The following is a 19,937-nucleotide window of genomic DNA, read 5'->3' as shown; positions in this document are numbered from 1 at the left end:
AGGTTCGCCGCTTGAATACGATTTATTTCATTTCATTTTTGTGGTGCCAGGAATTGAATCCAGTCCTTCACAGGGCAAGTGCTATCACTGATCTACACCCCAAGCCTTTAAATACCATTTTAAAGTTCAAGGCGGTGTGATCAAGAGGTGCTTCCTGTTAGGATCCCCTCCCTCCCCCACCCCACCCCTCACATGCTGGGATCGACCATGGGCACGTCATGGTTTCTGGAGTCGCAGATGAAAGCGGATGAGGCAGTCTCTGGGCAAGCCCACCCTCACCCTCCCAGGCTGATTCTGCGTATGACATTGAAAAATCCCAGGAGCAATAGGTGTGCCCATGGATAGGAGCCCTCCTTCATCTCCCAGTGCACTGACCGCCCCCACCGTGGCACTCCTGGAGGGGCCGCGTGGCTAATGTGTGTCGTTCATCATCAGCAAATGTCTTCACCCCCACATGGTCTTGAAGCACCAAGGCCTGGGGCTTAGAGGGAAGGGACAGAAGTAAATTCCCATTCTCAGGATGCTTTCCCTGGACAGGGGGGCCCTCGGCCGTCTCGATGGTTTCACTCAGCAAGCACGAGGCTTCCGGGCTTAGGAAGCGCATGCTGTCAAATGAAGCGAGTCAGGCTCTTCGGCATTCCCTAAGGCATCCCGCCAACACAGGGCTCTGTTTCCAGTACAACCTGGATTTATTTCTGCATGGCTCCCAGGGGGGCCTCTTCTGCTGACCTGGTCCAGATTTTAAATCCCCCTGTGGCTGCAGAGCCACACAGATGGCTCCAGCCCTACAGCAGCGGCATCTAAATGGGTCAGAAACTTGAGGGACACCGACCCCCAACCACTCTGGCTGTCCCTACAGTTTCCTTCCTGGTAGAACGCAAGGTTGGACCTGGAGATATGGAAATGACAAAGGCTTTGGTGGACAAAGCATCTTGTCAACTCTTCCTCAAAGCATATGCCCTCTGGGGCAGGGACGACTGGGATCCGTTGCTCTATTACTGCACACATGAAGGAGTGCCTGTCTTCTCATGGGTGACATCCACGTGATAGGTAAGCCACTTCCTTCCACGTTACAGTTCAGACCCAAAGAGCCCAGGCATGGTGATTCTCACGTGGGATGGAGTGATTGGGTGGGCGCACCAGCAGGCCACAGTTTGGGTTTCCAGCACCTTCTCTCTCACTCTCACAGGCACTGTGTCCACCACTTAAAACTGAAGGAGAGGGAGCCGGGGCGTGGGATAGGAGTTGGCAGTTAGTGGGGACAGAGAATCCGTTTGAGAAGATAAAGTCCTGAAGACTGATGGTGGCTATGGCCGCACAACAGTGTGAATGAGCCTAATGTCACAGAATTACACACTTAAAAATGACTAAAATGATAAATTTGAGTATGTAGGCCCCAAACAGGGGACAAAAAGAAAGAAGCTATTGAAAAAACACAACAGCCAGGAGCAGTGGAGCACACCTGTAATCCCAGCTACTCAGGAGGCTGAGGCAGGAGGATTGTAAGTCTGAGGCCAACCTGGGCGCTTAGTAAAATCCTGTCTCAAAATAAAATAAGAAGGGCTGGGGATGTGGCTCAGGCGTAGAGCACTTGCCTAGCATGTGTGAGTCCCTGGGTTCAATCCCAAGTACCACAAAAACAACAACAAAAATAAATAAATGAACTTCAAAAGTGCCATGCAACAGGAAAGAAGCTAGATACAAAAGGCTCTACACTCTATGGTTCCATTTATAAGATTTCTGGAAACGTCCGACCACAGAGGTGGGGGTGGGGAATGATAGTGATTGCCAGGAGCTAGGATTGTTCAAAAGCTGTTGATTACAGAGGGGGACAGAGGGGTTTTTTTTTTTTGGGTGATACAAATGTTCCCTGTGGTAATTGTGTTGGATAAATAGCCGATTTGGTTCATCAAACTCATCACAGCCAGGGTTGGCCAGTGTCTGTAGTCCCAGCACTTAGCTAAGGCAGGAAGACTTCTTCAGCTCAGGAGCCCCAGGCCAGCCTGGGTACCAGAGACCCTGTCTTTAAAAACAAACAAACAACAACAACAAAGAATTAATTATATACCCTCTAAAAGTGATTGCTTGTCTTATGCCAATTCTACCATTATCTACAAGTTGATGATGGTACCTAGGAATTGCCAGAAAGGAAGATCCGTTCACTGGGTGCTTCTCCTTGGTCCCCCTTTTCTTGGTGCCTCTATTAGGGACATGAGCGACTTAACACACTCGTAGTTTCTTAGATGAGATAGAAAAGTACAGGAACCCCCTAGACCTCCCCAAACAGCTAAAGAGATGCAGGTGGGAGGACGGAGGGGGCGTGAGGACAGGTCACTACAGGACTGTTTCTTGTCCTGCCTGGCCCTGGCCACTGGACTTCCTGACCTTGCTGACCCTGCTAAATGAAGCCAAGCTGGATTGGGCTTCCCACCCTCCCCCTGCTCACTTCACTTCCATCATCTCACACAGCCCCTCCCGTTCTGAATTCCATCTGATGATGCATCCAAAAAAGCCATTGAGAGTTCAACCGAACCTTTCATTTTTCTTTAATAAATTTCCTTGTCACACCTCAGGTACTTACCTCAGGCACATTCAGGCGCTGGATGACCTGTTCAAGTGGGAGACGTCAAGGAGGCCATTTATGGACCTTCACGCGCAGGGTACCAAGACAGCCCTTCGGGCTCTGAGTGCGTCTCTCCTCTGCTGCCCTCCTGCTGCCCATCCACAAGGTCAGAAGGAACTTGGTCCATGACCGTGAGTTCTTCAGGCATGGTGACAAAACGATTGTTTTAGGAAGGGACTGTAGAGGGCCAGAAGGAACACATAGTAAGTCCCTTCTGATCCGCCATGTTGGCCTTGGATTCTGTGACCTGGATGACCCACAGCAGTGATTGTGTCCCTCTGGACAGACATAGAGCTTATTAACTCCCAGTACCTATAAATGTGGTTTCATTGGGAAACAGAGTCTTTGTAGGTGTAATAAGCCAAGGAATTCAAGATCAACTACGGTACCAGGAGGAGAGAACGAGCTCTGTGGCAGAAGCAGAGGAGCAGCCCCAGAAACAAAGTCAGAGGCAAGAGATTGGCCTCCGATCCAGGGAAGGTCTAGAGCCACCAGAGATTAGGGGAGAGGCGTGGGGCTCTCTCACAGCCTCCAGAAGGAGCTAATCTCGCCAGTGAGACTGATTCCAGATTCCAGAGCTGTGGGAGAATGCATTCCTGTTGTTGGGGGGCCATGGCTAATGGCAGTCCTAGGAAACCTCTCCTGGGGTTCGGGGGCCTGTTTTGGAGAAGGCCCTGGATGTGGGAAGAGACCAGGCTCCAGGCCCTTCCTCCAGGGCCTCTATCAGGGGAATCTGATGCCAACTTCTAACCTGCGAAGGTGATCAGAGCAGAGCTCATCTTCTGGGTGGCCAGGATCCGCCTTGTCGCAGGGTAGCCAGCACCCTGCTAGGGTAAATTTTGCCTGCTCAGAAGGGGATAAGCCGCCTGAGAAAAATAAAGTCTGAAATAATTAGTGAAGAACTAAGAGTCAGAGTCACACAATAGATTTATTAAAAGCAGAGCACCTGACAGTTTCTTCCAAGCCCATACAGGAGCTGGAACAGAACAGCTAAAAACATGGCTCCACTTCTTTATTTCAGGGAGTACATCAAAGGCAGGGGTAAGGTTTCAGTGGGTGGAGTCTTGCTTCCTAGTGTCTTGCCGTCAACAGGTTGATTGGCATGTTGGCAAGCCACACCCATCTCTGAGAGGCTGTGTCTCTGTGCCCATGCAGCAGGTTACCCGGTCTCGGGTGGTGTGTGGGATCTTTGGCAGAGTTGGGAGGGAATCCACATGTATTGGGGCCACCTCATCAGGAGGAGTGCTGATCTGAGTTCCCAGGCACCAGACTTTCCCACTCAATGGCTTCTATGCCTACCTTGTCCACGCACATTTCACGGACAGCTCTCAACACTGCCTGGCCACTCAGGGGCAGAAACCCCACTCTCCCAGCCTCTCTCTTCCCAGGACTCCCTCAAATTCCCCCTCCTGTCTGGAGGCCCCTCCATGAATCCCAGAGGCTCTATAAGATGGCCTGAAGCCCCCAGTGCTGAAGAAGAACCAGGCAGAGGGGTTCTTGACCAATGAACCAATGGTGGCCTTAGGCAAATAACTGTTTCTTTGAGTCTCAGTCTTCTAGTGTATAAAATGGGGATCCTAATTCCCACATCCTCTGAATTATGTCTCCCCAAACTCTCTAGGCTAAAGCCCTAACCCGCCATGTAACTGTATCTGGAGACCAGGTCTTCAGAAGGCAATACGGTTAAATGAGATCCTAAGGTGAGACCCTAATCTGATAGGCATGAAGCCTTATAAGAAGAATCAATCTATCTTCTCTCTCTCTCTCTCTCTCTCTCTCTCTCTCCCCCCCCCCCCGCCCCACCCCACTCCCTACCTTCAGAGGCTACATCAAGAATGTGGTTGTCTATAGGCCAGGAAGAGGACTGTGTTAGTCAGTTTCACGTTACTATAACAAATAACTGAAATGATTAACTTATAAATAGAAAGGGTTTATTGGCTCACCGTTGTGTAGGTTTCAGTCCACGGTCTCTTGGTCCTACTGCTTTGGGATTGCAGAAAGCAGCACACCATGGCGTGATTACGTGATAGAGCAAAGCTGCTCACTTCATGCCCAGGGAGCAAAAGAGACTGAGAAAGATAAAGAGGAAAGACCTGAGATCCCACTATGTCCTTTAAGGACACTTCAGACCTAAAGACCTCACATGGGCTTCTCTTCTTAAAGGTTCTACCCAGTCCGGACAGTGTCTTTTTAAGAAACCAAGGCTTTAACACAAGGACCTTTGAGATGCACCTGACGCTTCAGATCCAAACTACAGCGAGCACCCTCATCAGAACCAGAACCAGTTGGCATCCTGACCTTGGACTTCCAGCCTCCAGAATTTGGGGTTCCAGAACTATGAGGAACTATGAGAAATAAATGTCTGTGTGTTGAGTCCCCCGGTCCACGGTTACTGGTTGTGCAGCCCAAGCTGACAAAGACATCACTTACCCAGTTGTTTGGAGGGTGAACTGAGAAACCTGGGTACCTTCAGTAGCCCACATTAGAAACTGAGAAACAAGCGGAGGTGACTTCCCCTCTCCACTTCCCCTACTCCATCGTCCCATTGTTCTTGCTCCTTTTTATGTCATGTCAGAAGACCCTTCACAGCTCCAAGTAGTGGTTGGGGTGTCATGTGGCCCAGTTGGTCAATGAGCTACTGGACGCCACTGTCCTCCTTGATAAGAGTGTGATACTGTCTCGTGAGGTGAGATGTTTGGCCCTGCCGTGGTCGTGCTGTTACAAGGAAGGACCTGAAGAATCTCAGATCTCAATCCACTGCTGAAGCCCTGGCACAATTCTGGGATCACTTCCCTACAGGCTTCTTGTCAAGTTAGATAATAAATGTCTCGATTGTTTAAGTCACCGTAAGAAGAATTCTGCTGAATGTAGGACCTGCCTCCCAGGATTGTTATGGAGATTGGGTGGATTAATTCATGCCAACCACGTGGCCCCGAAAGCCATCAGGTCACTGTGTCCAGCAGTGAGGCTGCCCATAGCACCTGTCTAAGGAACAGTGAAGGAGCCTGGGCACTGATGGGGGGTGGGGGTGCTGATTGCTAACTGCTGAGCAAAAGCACCAGGGCTGGGCTGAGCAGAGCAGCTCTGGGCCGCGTATAGTATACACCCGTGACAGAATAGCCTACCATTTCATCCCCATGGTAACCCTTGAAAGATTGGTAAGGTACCTACTGTGCGAGGGCTGTCATGTTTGTGCCTGAGTCAAGGTTTACCAACTCTGCTAGAAGGTAACCTCAGTTCAGGCAGCTATAACAAATGACCACAGGCTAGCAGCTTAGAAACAACAGAAATCGATCCTCACGGTTCTGGAGGCTGGGAGTCTGGGATCCAGCATGAGTGGATTTGGGTGAGTCACCCCTTCCTGTTGCAAAGGGCAATCTTCTTGTGTCCTTATGTGGGAGAAAGGGACCTCTCTGGGGTTCTTATATAAAGGCACTCATTCCATCCACGAAAGCTCTACCTTCATGACCTGGTCACTTCCCCAAGTCCTAGTATCACCTCCTAGTATGATATTAGAGTTAGAATTTCAACATAGGAATTTGAGGAGGAACACAAATATTCAGGCTATAACATTTCAAATGCTTGCCTCATTTTTTAAAAATTTTTATTTTTCTCCTCTCTTGTGTTCTTTATGTTAAACTCAATATGTGTTAGAAGGATAGCCACCAGTCTAGTGATGGATGCTTAAGGAAAAGGAAAACCAATGTTCTTCCTTTGTTCTCACTGACCACTCTATACAATACTTCCTGATGCACAGACTCCCACACACCAAGCAATCAATGCTACAGAGGAAGATACCTGGGTGTCCAATAGTTCAGGCCAATCCAGACCTCATCTACCTGGAGGTGGCATCAGATCTCGCAGCCCGAGGACTCTGCCCCACAAGACTGACCTCTCCTTCAGTTATTAATTGGAAACATGGGTGGTGATTTTTGCTTCTGACCAATTGGGTATAAATTGAGGCTCCCACAATCCCCTGCTCAAGTCCTACTGAGCTGCTGGGGCAGCTCACAGCACCCAGAGAAACACCTTACTTATGTTTATCTACCACAAGGGACACCACAGGGATGCAGGTGAACTGCCAGATGGAGGAGAAGCCCAGGGTGGGGTCTGCCGGGAGGGCCACAGAGCTTGTGTGTGCTCAGCTGCACAGGAGCTCCCCAAACCCACCCTCTGGGGTCTTCAGGGAGGCTTCATTGCTTAGGCATGCATGATCACAGCACTCGCCACGGCTCAGTTCAGAGGTTGGGGTGGGAATAAGGCTGAAAGTCTCAACCCTCTAATCCTGCCTGTGACCAGCACTCACCCTGAACCTACCTAGTGGTGGCCAGTCCCTGACTTCTCCTCTTGTCTAAAGATAAGGGCATCCGGGGTAAATGTGCATTGGGTAACACAGAGCAGACCACTGACTGAATCATGAACCCAGGTTTTGGTTATGACTTGGTCACTAATAAACTGAGTCGCTTTGGGAGGGTCCCACAATCTCCCTGCAGCTCCTTCCTTATTTGGAAAACAGGGGCCTGCATTATAAATCCACTACTGTCCTGTGACTTTGTAAACTGACTCCGCCACTTGCTAAGTATATAACTTCAAGCTAGTGACATATATGTAAACCCCCCCCCAAGTTCCAATTTTTCTTACTTATACAATGGGCACATTTGCAGTCCTTTTTAAAGTTTAGAAATAACACATATAAAGCATCTAGCACAGTGCCAGCCACGCAGACAGGCATTTAAGTACCAAAAATTCTTATCACTGTTTGTTTTATGAGTCTTCGCCTTGGGATAAAATTGTGAAACAGGCCGATTCTATCACTTTTCAAACTCAAGGTTTGCAAATGCCTCGCCTGATAGCGCTGGTAAAGCACACATCAGGAGTGTATTTGGCACAAAGCCAGTGCAGCGAGACCTCGCCCCTGCAACTCTTGTCCAGGCCAACTTCCTGGTAAAATGAGTTTGAAAAAAACCGTCCAGGGCAGAGCCATAATTAGAAATGACTGAAGGCCTTAAGCGAAAAACAGCAAGGTTTTGCTGATCAATACTTGCCATTTATTTCAAAGAAAGGAAGGCAGGTTTGGAAAAGCCTTAGAATTGGCATCCTGGGTCTTCCCTTGGTGCCATGTGGGTGTTACAAAGTAGCCTGGCACTCAGAACCAGAACACCTTTCCTTCATGCCAAGAGTCACCTCCAGAGAAATGCTTCTACCTGCCAAGGACCCTCCTCACTGGTGATTCTCAGACTCTGCCCAGGCACCCTGGCTCACTCAGGGAGAGTCCCAGCACCTCAATAGCAGACCAACCTTTCACTTTTCTGTTCTGGAACCCAGGTGCCTCTGACGTGAAGCCCCTGTGGAATAAAGATAGTTGTAGGAAACTCACCAATCAGAGTTTGGGGCCTCCAGTGCCAACCTCACCCACACTCCAATGCAGTCACACAAAGGTGAACACCTGTCAAAGCGACCGCAGGAACGTGCAGGAATATACTTTGTTTTCTGCCTTAAGGCTCCGTTCTGGTTTCCAGTTGGCAGGGGCAGCAGCGGGGTGGGGGGAGGTTTCAGTTCATTTATCTCCTTTTCTGTCCTCCAAAAGGGGAACATGAGGGTTGCCTCCATGGGAGATGTGGACTGTTTCCAAATCTCTACCGTAAAAACTCTGATTTTTTTTTTCAAGGCTACTTTTTAAAAAGATTTCCATCATGGATACCCTTGCACTTGCATGAACCCATTCACACGGGCCCAGGTACTTTGCTGTTAAACTTCAACAGAGACACACTTGAACTCTTCTACATCCTGCCCGGCCACCCTGCCCCAGTTAGAGTGGGGTCATGTAACTAGTGTTGGCCAAAGAAATGTGAGCATCGGCCACCAGCTTCTATTTCCAGGCTGAGCCAGGTAAGAGCAAACGGGACTCCTCCAGCTCCCTCTCTCTCTGCCCTGAAGGACCCCTCCTCACTCATCCCCCACAGACAGACCCTCTAGCTGCAAGAAAGGCTGGCCATCTGACCCACATCAGACCTTGTGAGATACAAACTTGAGACTTGAAGTTTTATCTGTTGTAGCAAGTAGCCTTAGTACCCGGACTCATCATAGGATTGGTTTTCAGTCATCTCACATTCTTAGAAGTAGATCTAAGATATAAATTCAGGGATATAGGGATACACATACAAATTCAGGGAACACTGAGTTTCTGAAGAAAAATATCCCTATTAAAATACAAGAACAAACAACTCGTAACAATTTGTGAGCTGGACAAAGGAACCTAAGGGACAGAAAGGGCCAGAATGTAAGGATGCACAGAACAGCCCATAAATTACTTTGTAACTTTCCAGTTCCCCATAAGTTTTGTGGAATGTAGCAAAACAGGAACAAGTTGTGGACAGAAAAAGACCATTAATCTCGTGAGGCCAGGGGCCAATGTTTGATTGGACCATGACCCTGTGGCCACATCACTGGATTCACCACCTGACAGCCAGAGATGTTGATACAGACTGAAACCTACATACCAGACCCCCTAACGGTGAAACACAATCTTGCCCAATAGTTTCCAACCCCTAAGGAAGTCCCGCCTCTTGGGTCATACATATTCCACCTCATTATGAACCCTAATAGATGCCTGGTTGCCAGCCCTGGAGGAGCATCCTGCCCTTGAGATTGCCCCCCACCCAGGTATGTGAACCTCCCCTTCACAATGAATCTCTGCTGTTTCTCAGATCTGACGTCCTTAAACTCTTTTCTGAACCTTCTTTTCTCCTCAGTCTCCGGAAGGACCTCCTCAGACCCCCACATGATAACAGGTTATTGGTGTAACTTATTATCCGAGGCTCATTTCTTGTATCTTGCATGAAGCCCTACTATGTGCAGGCACTCCTGAGCCTGGAGGTAGGAACTCATACCTGCCCTAAGGAACGGCACAGTCTGTTAGAAAACAATGAGCACTCCTGAGCAGACCTGTCTAGGTGGTGAGAGTAAAATAATGATCCCTGCAGAATTGTCTCAAAGCCCTTGTCTCAGCAAATTCCAAGGAGTCATAGGTGCTGACAGGAAATGTAAGTATTGAAGACCATATTTTCTTTGGTCAGACTTAATTGGACAGATGTTCCATGAAATAAAATCCAATTCGGTTGTTAATGGATCTTTTCCTTCATCAAATGAGCACAGACTACTCCAGGCACCTCCCAAGTGGGAGTAAGACCCCACCTCAGGACATACACAGACAAGGAAGACAAGCAAACAGACTCCCAGGCATGCGTTCATTCTCTCAAGTTATGTAATAAAAAATAAATAAAATCAGGATTAAGGAGTCATTGGACACCCACTAGATTGGGGGGGGGGCGGGAACAGTTTATTGCACAACATCTGTACAAGTTTGCTTACCTAGCTGCCATAGTGAAGTGCCACAGACTGAATGGTTTGACTCCAAAATGTGTCTCATGGTATGGAGGTCAGAAGCCCTAGATCAAGGTATTAGCAGGGTTGGGATCCTCTAGGCCTCCTCTCCCAGCTTCCAGGCATTTGCTGGCGGACTTTGGCCTATCTTGACCTGCAGGTTGCCGGGTTGCTCACGACTAAAACACTCAGGGCCACTCCAGGGGAACTGGGCTGCAGGAAATAACCACACAAGAGAGACACCTTTTTCTTTGGGGGGGTGCTGTGTCTGCTCCTCTGACCTTAAGTGTCCGCAGAAAGAAAGAGAGAGCAAGCATGTGCTGACCCCTTTTATTGAGGAGAAGCCATTCAAATGAGGCAAGGGGTCAGGTTTCAAGGGGCTGAGTCCAGCGTCATGATGTCTGAGGTCAGCAGGTTGACTGACACCTAGGAAGGCCACACCCAAGGGCAGAGTAAGGGAAGGGAAAACACAAAAGGTGCTTCCATGGAACATTCTATCCCAAACAGGGTAATGTCACAAAGGAACAGGTGAGCGTAGGCCTGTGGGAAGGCCTGTCTCCCATGCAAGAGACACCGTCACTGGAACCCTAGAAGACCGGGGCTATCCAGTAGCATGGCCGCCAGATGCCACATCACTCAGCAGGGGAGTCAGACCCAGTCACGGGCTAGTTCAGCCACCCACAGCAGGTGCTACACCAGATCTCTGCCTTTAGGTACACATGGTGTCTCACCTGCTAATCACCTGTCTCTGTATCCAAATGTCCCCACATTATAAGGACAGATATGGGGTTGGGGACTACCTTTTGACCTCATCTTCACTGGCTCATCTGTAAAACCCCTATTTCTACATTGGGTGATCAGGACTCCAGCATGTTTGGAAAAGACAATTCAATGCATCTTGAACCTATTGTGAAGACCAAAGTGAGGCACTACTCTCTTCAGGGATGTGCCAAAGTCATTAGAAAAGACTTAATGCTGTAGTTACAAACATTTTCCTGGACCACATCGTTTTAATTATATTTAAATACATGTGTATTTGTAGCCACCATTGACAGCCCCCCCCCAACGCCTGCCCCCAAGTTTTCAATTTCTATTGCTGCCATGAGAACTTTGATGAGCAAGTTTGAAAAGATCTATCTGCGGGAATCATTCAACAGAAGCCTCTAGGTACACAGATGATGGTTGCTGTGTTAATGCTATTCCCAAACTAGAAACAAAGAGCCATTTCGGCTAATATTTACTGAATATTTGCTCCTGTCTGTTGGGCATGGTACCGGCGGCTGGGGATGCAGTGGTGAGAATCATTCCCAGGGTCTGTTGGCATAGACAGTGGTCCCAACTGGTGAATATTTTAATAAATTCTTTTCTTAACATGTTAGCATACCATGTGGGCATTAAGTAATTTAGAAAAATGTAAATACCATTTAAAATTCCTAAAGATTAAAATGGCATATTGTATGCTTAACTATTTGAAATATGAAATATGCATGTTTGTTGACCTTGGTCCATTTGGCTATTGTCTGTATCCCTGGTACTGAGAACAAGGCCTGGTATGTCCTGAGTACTTCATTAGAATTTGGTGAACTGGATTAATGTATTAAGGACTAGAAGGCTATATGCAAAATATTTTTTTAAAAGATATCATTGTACTTGGGTCATGGACTCATGAATATGTTTTCTTCCAAAAAAAAATTTTTTTGTAGTTATTATAGTTTGTGGAAAATAAGTTAATAAATTGAAAATGAGACTCCTTTATGCTTCTAGTCCACATAGGTCAACGGAATGAAAATCTTCAAGAAATTTAAAAAGCTAGGGTGCTAGGAGGTCCCCAGGGCTGAGAGGTTGTCTGCCCTTGATGGTTCTTGGACCACGATTCTTCCTTCAGTTATCCCAGGACTAGAGGCCCTGGACAAAGGAGGCGACGATCCAGGGGTCTTGCAAAGAAAGTGACAGGGTGGCCAGACGTCCTCCCAGCCCCTCCCCTCCAACCCCCTAACGCTGCACTGGCTTCCTGCCTCCTTTATCCGCCTGCTCTTCCAGGAGAGCAATGAAGTGTGCTATCCCACTCTTGCCTGGCTTCTAGACAAGTTTAGAAAAATCTGTCTCTGTAAAGGGTTGGGATCTGCCCATCAGCTGAGACAGGAAGAGGAAACTTCCACCTGTCCCAGCTGAAGGATACGTCCACACAGACAAAGCTCAAAATGAGCGCTCAGTGTGCAAGGGGCCCCTCCCTAGTCTGTCCAGTGGCTCAGGGCAGAAGGCTGGTGGTCCTCCCTGACCCTCCCTCCCACCTGCCACAGAACACAGAGCCACAGTCCTGAACCTCACAGGTGCCACCTGAAAGTGGATGTCTCCACTTTCTCCTACTACAGCTACCACCCCTAGTCTCCAGAGACTCACCTGGATTTCTGCAAAACTCTCTAACTAGTCTCACCGCTTCCACCCTTGCCTCTTGGATCCATTCTCTGCACAATAAACCAAAGAGATCTTTTTAAAAACACAACTCAGAACATGTCTCTCTCCTGCTTTGCATTCTCACCTTCAGTGGCACCCATTTCCCTTAGGCTAAAATATAGAGCTTCTCCCTGCCCCTGGGACCCTGTGCCCTGCAGAGCTTCCCCTCATTCATTCACTGGCTATACAAAGCAGTCAAGTTCATATACACCTCAGGGCTTTTGCTCATGCTTTTCTTCCTCCTTGGAACATTCGTTTCCTCACTCTTTGCCTAATTAACAGCAATTCATTCTTCAGCTCTCAGCTTAAAGTGATCTCCTTAGAAGGATCTATTTTAACCACTTCATGTAGGTTAGAAATCCCTGCAACACTCTCTATGTACTCGGTGCTTGTCTTTTATACAGTTATCTAAGTGTATAAATGCCCTGTGTATCTGTGTGATTATTGGTTACTGGTTCAGTGTCTATCTTCCCCATTAGCCTCTAACCCCTATGAGGGTAAAGAGCAGGTCTGTTTTACTTACCACTCTGTCTACACCCAGGGCCTAGCAGGGATTCCAGCTCACGGTGAGTCCTCGACACATGGCTGTCAAAGGAAGTGATTCAATGAACAAACCCAGATATCAGTTAAATCCCAAGCAATATTTCTTGGTTATGCCCTTAATCTGTCGAACCCAAATTTATTCAAGAGTTACATGACAAAGGGTAAGCAGAGAGCATAATTCTTTCACTGGCATGGAGGCTGCATCCCAACGACATCCTTCTCGGTTTGACAGATCATTTCTAGAGGTAGAAATATAGCAGGCAATCAGATAGAGCCCAGGGTGCCAGGCGAGGGTTTATCTTGGAAACATCATTAAATACTTTATAAATTAGGCAATTTCAGGCTTCGAGGGATAAAGACGTCCTCAACTTGTCTCAGTTAATGGAAGTCTATCAGTCAGGACTCTTAATGTTACAGGTGACGAAGGACCGCACTCGAGCTGCCTTAGACAACACAGAGGATTTATTGGTTTCATAAATGAAAAGTCTAGAGACAGGGCTGTCCTTTGGGTGAGGCGTGCTTCTGTGGCCCAAAAATGTCACCAGGGTCCCTGTTTCTCTGTCACCACCCATTGCTTGTCCTTAGGTTGTGGAATCACCACCAGTTTTGTTTCACGGAAGCAAAAGGGCTACAGTGAGCCAGACCTCACATCTTCACATCCCCTGGGCCAGAGAAGAGAGTGGCCGGGTTCCAGAAGCTCCTTAGTGACTTTCCAACCTGACCCATCAGCAAAATCTCAGGACAAGCTGAATCCCATCCCTTCCCAGCACCCCCACCGGCACAACTCAGGATTCCTGGGGTACGGCCTGAGAATACAACTCTTGAATCTCATTTTATATGGAAAACTCTAAGGGAGAAACCAGAATTGTCCCCTGATTTCACTATCCAGCTGACACCTATTGAAGTTTCCCAGTAAATGTAGTCAATGGCATAAAGTAAGAAAATCGAACAGTATCTAATAAAACGTAAGAACTTCTCTTTCTATCCGTTTTTCCAAAGGTGTCACTGTTATCAGCTTCTTGTCTATTTTCTACTAAAATAAATGTGTGCATTTACCAAAATATATAGCATCTCATTTTTTTAAATTACGGGAGATGGATCACACTGTTTACACTGGGCTGCTTTCTGCTCTTCTCGCTCCATAATCTAACTCAGAGGTGGCTTTATCCTGGCATCAGCAAATGGAAGCCCTCTTAAATCTTTGTAACAGGTCTAAGAATGTGCCATCATTTATTTAACCAGGTTTCTCTTGGTGGACACTTGGGCTGTTCTGCTATGCAATCAGTGGTGCCACGGGCATCCTTCTTCATCAACCTTGACGTCCCCTGTGGGGGGTCCTGGAGTCATCTCTTGGCAGTAGAATTGCTGGGTCAAAGGTCACTCTGGAGTCCATCCCTGCTTCTTGCCGGCCCGTAGACCCTGCTTAACACAGAGCAGTAGGAATTTAGCTGCATTTCCACGGGCTTGAGTGGGAGGGGACATAAAGTTTCATGGAGAGAGACAGATTTGCAGCATGGAGCCTCTGGAGGAAAAGAACTGGTTCTCACTCAACGTGGCAGCCCTCGCAGCATCTAGACCAGCGACCTAGACTAGATAGATCCCGAATCAGTCCACCGAGAATGGGAGATTTGAGTGGAGTCTGAACAGACAGAACAAGGACCATCTCTTTCTTTTCTCTGTGTAAAGTAAGGCCTGCTACGAAGCAAGGGCTCCGGGGTGCTGAGCCGCACTGTCGGGGGAAGGGAGGGTGACAGCGGGGGCCCACTTGCAGAAAGAGGGTCAGGACACAACAAAGGTGGTCACAGGACAGGAGGGTGGCCTATGTAGTGACAGAGGAAAGCACAAACAGTATGCCCCAGGTAAAGGAATGTGGATCTCCGTCTGTGTGGGCAGTGGACTTCTTTGTCCAGTGTGCTAGGGAGATTTTCATGGTGACAGTTAAGCAGGGAGGATGAGAAATTGGGAAGAAATTCTAAAACACTCAGACAAGGATCTGGTTAGGACTAAGGTTGGAACACAAGAACACGCAGTGCCTAGAACCTTCTTCCTCCTCTTCTTTCTCTTCCTTTTCTTCCCAGGGCTTCAAAACTGCTAAGCGCACACACTATCACTGAGCTACACTAGTGGCCACAGTAAGGTCTTTGTAACCCCTCCCCAGTCTCACGCTTTGCCTTCTCCAAGCATCTAGGATGCCAAAAGCAAAAAGGCAAGAAGACAACAGACCAAGAGATAATTGTGCAAGCAGGAGCCAGGCTCTGGGCCTGGGCACTGAGCCAAGAAGGATCTGCAAAGAGATGAGACCCACTGGGCACAGAGAGACCCACTGGGAGCCAAGTCTCCCTAGAGCTCAGAGGGAGACTGGAGCCACAGCCTAAAAGGCCCCCAACACTAGCTGACAGGGGACTCGTCTCTACAAGGAAACGGGCAGAGCCTGGAATATTTTGAGCAAGAGAATAAAGCTGATCTCCCTCTCTGGGTACGTTTTGGATGGGGAGGGACAGCCCAAAGGTAGGGAGATCCATCATTCAGGAAACTGTGTCACTGAAGGGGCAGGAACCCCTAAGGACTGAGAGAGGGTGGTGGCATTGGGAAGGGGAGGAGTTTGACTGGACCAGGAGGAGGGTCAGTGCTGGCTTGGTGGCACCGTGGCCCTTCTCAGTTCCTGACACTTGCCAACCCTCTCCACAGCAACCCCTGAGGTGTGACCAGTGGGGACTGAGGGGAGCAAAGGCCAAGTGGCCCTTCCTGCCGGCTCTTCCCCTCCTGTTTCTCAGCACCCCTCACAGGGCTGACGAGAAGGTCTACAGGCCTCAACCTCAGGACTCAATCTCAGTAGAAGGCTCAGAGCCATGTCGTTTTCCACTGGAGATCCAAGCAATAGTACTACCATGGTGGCATTCAGTGACAGTGTCTGCCAGGGAGGGAGCCCCAGTTGTACTCTGATCTGTGTCACTTAATGGACCAGAGGCCCATGCAGGCCAAGAAGGTGACTCTGCCCAACTTGCTTATTTGACTTACCTAAACTCTCCAGAGCTGATGGAGACTCCAGGAGTCTCATAAAAATGTGTCCAAATCAGGACTTTCTGCTTTCCCTTCTCCTAAAAGGCAGCTCTTCAGAACTCAGTATTCTTAAAAAGATTGGCTCCTTATCATGAATAAAAAGCAGCAACTCTCCTGCGATGCTAGTTCTCATTTTAAAATAATAATTAAAAAAAAAAAAAACCTAAGCCCAAGGCAGTGTCTTATGCCTGTAATCCCAGCAACTCAGGAGGCTGAGGCAGAAGGATCACAAGTTCAAGACCAACTTAGTGAGAACCTGTCTCAAAATAAAATAAAAAGAGCTGGGCATGTTGCTCCATGGTAGAGCACTTGCCTAGCACGTGTGAGGTCCTGGGTTGAATCCCCAGTAACATACACACTCACACGCACACACATATATACACACACACACACAACACTCACACACTCAAGTAATATGCAGCATATTCAAGAGTATCTGATAACATTTGTACTATTATGAATTCAATAATATTATTTGATTAAGAAGCTCACCACCCAATTTAAGACTAGGAATCTTAACAATAAAACCTATATCTATGGGTTACACATCCATGAATTCAACTAATCGTGCATATCAAAAATATTTTTTAAAAAATTGTCTGCACTGAACATGTGCAGACTTTATCCACCTGTCATTATTCCCTAAACAACACAGGATAACATGGCATTTACATTACATTAGGTATTTAAGTAATCTAATATAATAAGTAACGTCTATGGGAGAATGTGAGTAGGTTATAAGCAAATACTACAGCTTTTTATTTAAGAGACCTGAGCATCCGCAGAATTTGGTATCTGCAGGGGTCGAATCTAGTAGCCCACTGGGCCGATGGTACCACTGAAGGTACCCGGGCCCAGTCCTCTTTTGGTGTGGGTGTAATTTCTACATGGGTCTTCTCCTCCATTTGATTCTAGTCTTTCTGAGGCCTAGGAATAGCTTCAAATTCCAATTCCCCAGCACCTGATCTCGAGTCCTCCCCACAACATTAAGTACACAGCTAAAACATGATAAGAATGAGAACTTAGTGATGAATAGCAGATCACTCAGGATTTCAAAACCAGTAAGTAAAATTATTAAATGTGGTTTTAATCATGACGACTCATGCACTTTGGGTATAATTAGCCTTTTCTTCTTACTCATATTTTAATTAGGAAACAAATATGCAAATATATGCTAATAGTACAGCCAAGCAAATTATCCATTGCATTTGAGGAAGCACTCAGGCAAATTTTTTAAATGGGATCATAGTTCTACAAAGAGTCCCAGAAATGGACTTAGAAAAATGGGCAGAGGCCTCTAAATGCACAGTGGAGTTGGCTCCAGACCCAGCCTTTTGGAAAGCTTGCATGAATGTGTTGCTGAGAGTTTCCGAGGGAAACAAATGTTTTCCCCTCAGTTCCTGCTGGACTGAGATCAGAGCCTGTATCCCAGGGTCTGTGTGTGTGCTAAAGCTCTCAAGGATGTAGACTAAGCCAGAAGAGCTCCATTGCCAGGCTCTCCCAAAAGACAGGGAAGTGCTGGCTACTGTCCAGCCTTCCTGATCACGTGGCCTCCACATACTGCTACTCCATGGTCCATGTGGCCCAGACCGGTGCTGCGGCAAAGACCCTCAAAATGACTGTCTATATTTTATATATACATCTCTTAAACACTGTGACAGAGACACAGGGCTCACGGCAATACTTCTTTAAATCTCCTTCTCTTTTCCCATTTATTTCCCTTGGACTCCAGCAACTCTGTCCTAAAATCATCCCAAAGGACCCCTGGCCAGCCACAGCTGAGCAAGCAGAGAAGCATCCTAAACATGGCGGCCCCTTCCCAGTGGACAGGATGGAGAAGGCCAGTCAGCTGAGATGCACAGCTCTCTGACGGGCAGGGAGGGAAGCCTGGAGACACTCATACACAGCTCATTTCCATTCCCTTCCCTGTCGCCTTCCATGCCGACGTGAGCCTCCGGGCCTCTGCCACAGAGAGACGGCATACCTGCAGAGGGAATCCCAGCCACAGAATCACAGGCTGCACAGGCCCGCTCTGCCTTGGAATGTGGCTTGTGTAAATGGCTGTGGGGCTTCCTGTCCTCTGCTCCAGTGATGAAATCTTCCTGTCACCATCGGTGTAAAGAATCATCAGATCTCAGCGAACAGCAAGGTCATAAACCCAAGCATCACCAACAGAGGCTGCTTTTAAGAAATCTGAGACATACCCACTCCTTTGCTGGCACAGGGCCCTAATCAGGTTCCCTTCAGCCTGTGGCTACTACACAGTCCCCCCTACTTGGTGCCCTTCTCCCCTCCCACAGTGCCCTTTTATAGAACCATCGTCTGTAGAGCCACCAAATGAGGCTCAGAGTAATCCCTTGGATATCTCTTTTTATTAATTGCTTTAATTATTTTCTATTATTGATTTAATTTTGGGGGAGCTGGTGACGGAACCCATATGCGGAGCATGAGCCTACCACTAAGCCATGCCCCTGCCCCCGTGGAGTCCTCTTTCTAAATGCACAGGCTGGCCACCCATCCAGTCTTGCCCTCTGCTGTTACTCCACCCACTGTCCAGCTCCTGGCCTGTGCCAGGGTGTCCCCTGTCCATTTTAAGAGGTACAGTAGAAAAAGGAGGCTTCAAGTGGAACAGGAAGGTGGCCAGGGCTAGGAATGAACTTCCTCCTTCACACCAGAGAAGCTGATCTTCCCCAGATTGTTATTTCCTCAAAGACAAACTGCTCCAGCCCGGTTTCCCATATTGATCTAATCAACAGTCCAAACACAATTTCGGGACTGTCAAAACAAGATCCGCAGACAATTAGCATAAGTCAAGGCAACCCACCCCCACGTGCCATCTCTCCCCGATGTCTCAGTCAAGATTTCAGCAAAAGCCGGTCGCCCCTCTCGTTGCAGGCTGTGATATCACCAGAGACAGGTTGTAGAACCGGGAACCCCTGACACGAGGCTGGAAGCTATAATTACCCGGGGTATAATTTGGTTGCTAAATGGATTGTTTACAAAGGTGTGCATGATGCAATCACAGGCCTGGCAGAGCCGGAAACCAGGCAGGTGGGGAGGAGACAGTCAGGCATTAATATCCCCCCTCCCTCCAGGCTCCCACTTGCCAATCACGAGGCTGCTGCCACCGCCACTGCAGACTCTGACCTTGCTGAGTCACCTGGGGCCGTGTTCCGTGACGTTTGGGAAATACCTGGCCTTCCTCCCTCAGGTTTCATCTGGTAATAACTGCAGCAGGAGCAGGGTCACCTGGCACAGAGCAAGAGGTGGAGTTCTGCCGTCACAGGGCCCCCCAGGGCCAGCCTGGAAGGAAAATGAGCCCAGCGGAAGTCCCCAGGATCCCACAGGCCAGGCAGGCGCCTCCTGGGGTCCTCACAAAGGGATCAGAAGTGGAGCATGAACTGCTTCATATCCCCATCCCCGAGGAATTGAAGTAATGAAACTGAGCCTTTCCCATTGAAGTTATAGGGAACATCAGTGAGAGGGAGAACAGACGCAGACTTTGCCTGAGATGTCAAAAAGACTTCTCGAGCCAGGCATGGTGGCACACGCCTGTAATCCCAGCAGCTCGGGAGCCTGAGGCAGGAGGATCATGAGTTCAAAGCCAGCCTCAGCAACAGGGAGACACTAAGCAACTCAGTGAGACCCTGTCTCTAAATAAAATACCAAATAGGGCTGGGGATGTGGCTCAGTGGTCGAGTGTCCCTGAGTTCAATCCCCAGTACCCACCCACCCACCCCCAAAATAAAAAGGCTTCTCAAAATCACAGAAATGAGTTGACATCCCCTATGGACAAGGTTTGGGCCCATTTGGAACCTGCAAAAAAGCTACAGACCCAAAATGTGAATCATGGGTCAACCGTAAAAAGCCTGGG

The 19,937-nt window shown here is 48.2% G+C and overlaps 2 long non-coding RNA genes across 2 annotated transcripts; both read right to left on the bottom strand.

The window, feature by feature from the left end:
* Positions 1-1,711: 1,711 nt before the first annotated feature.
* LOC120888494 (uncharacterized) lies at positions 1,712-8,307 on the bottom strand. Its single transcript, XR_005732165.2, has 4 exons — positions 8,001-8,307; positions 4,567-4,692; positions 2,582-2,800; positions 1,712-2,023 (listed from the first exon to the last, which is right to left on the bottom strand). It is a non-coding gene; the product is annotated as an uncharacterized LOC120888494 (long non-coding RNA).
* Positions 8,308-12,236: 3,929 nt separating this feature from the next.
* Positions 12,237-19,473, bottom strand: LOC144365179 (uncharacterized). The gene is made up of 3 exons (XR_013423455.1): positions 19,211-19,473; positions 12,984-14,422; positions 12,237-12,471 (listed from the first exon to the last, which is right to left on the bottom strand). It is a non-coding gene; the product is annotated as an uncharacterized LOC144365179 (long non-coding RNA).
* Positions 19,474-19,937: the final 464 nt, after the last annotated feature.

Source organism: Ictidomys tridecemlineatus, chromosome 6 (assembly GCF_052094955.1).
Source record: "Ictidomys tridecemlineatus isolate mIctTri1 chromosome 6, mIctTri1.hap1, whole genome shotgun sequence".
In the NCBI taxonomy this organism is placed as follows: domain Eukaryota; kingdom Metazoa; phylum Chordata; class Mammalia; order Rodentia; family Sciuridae; genus Ictidomys; species Ictidomys tridecemlineatus.
This window is presented reverse-complemented; position numbering and strand designations above follow the sequence as displayed.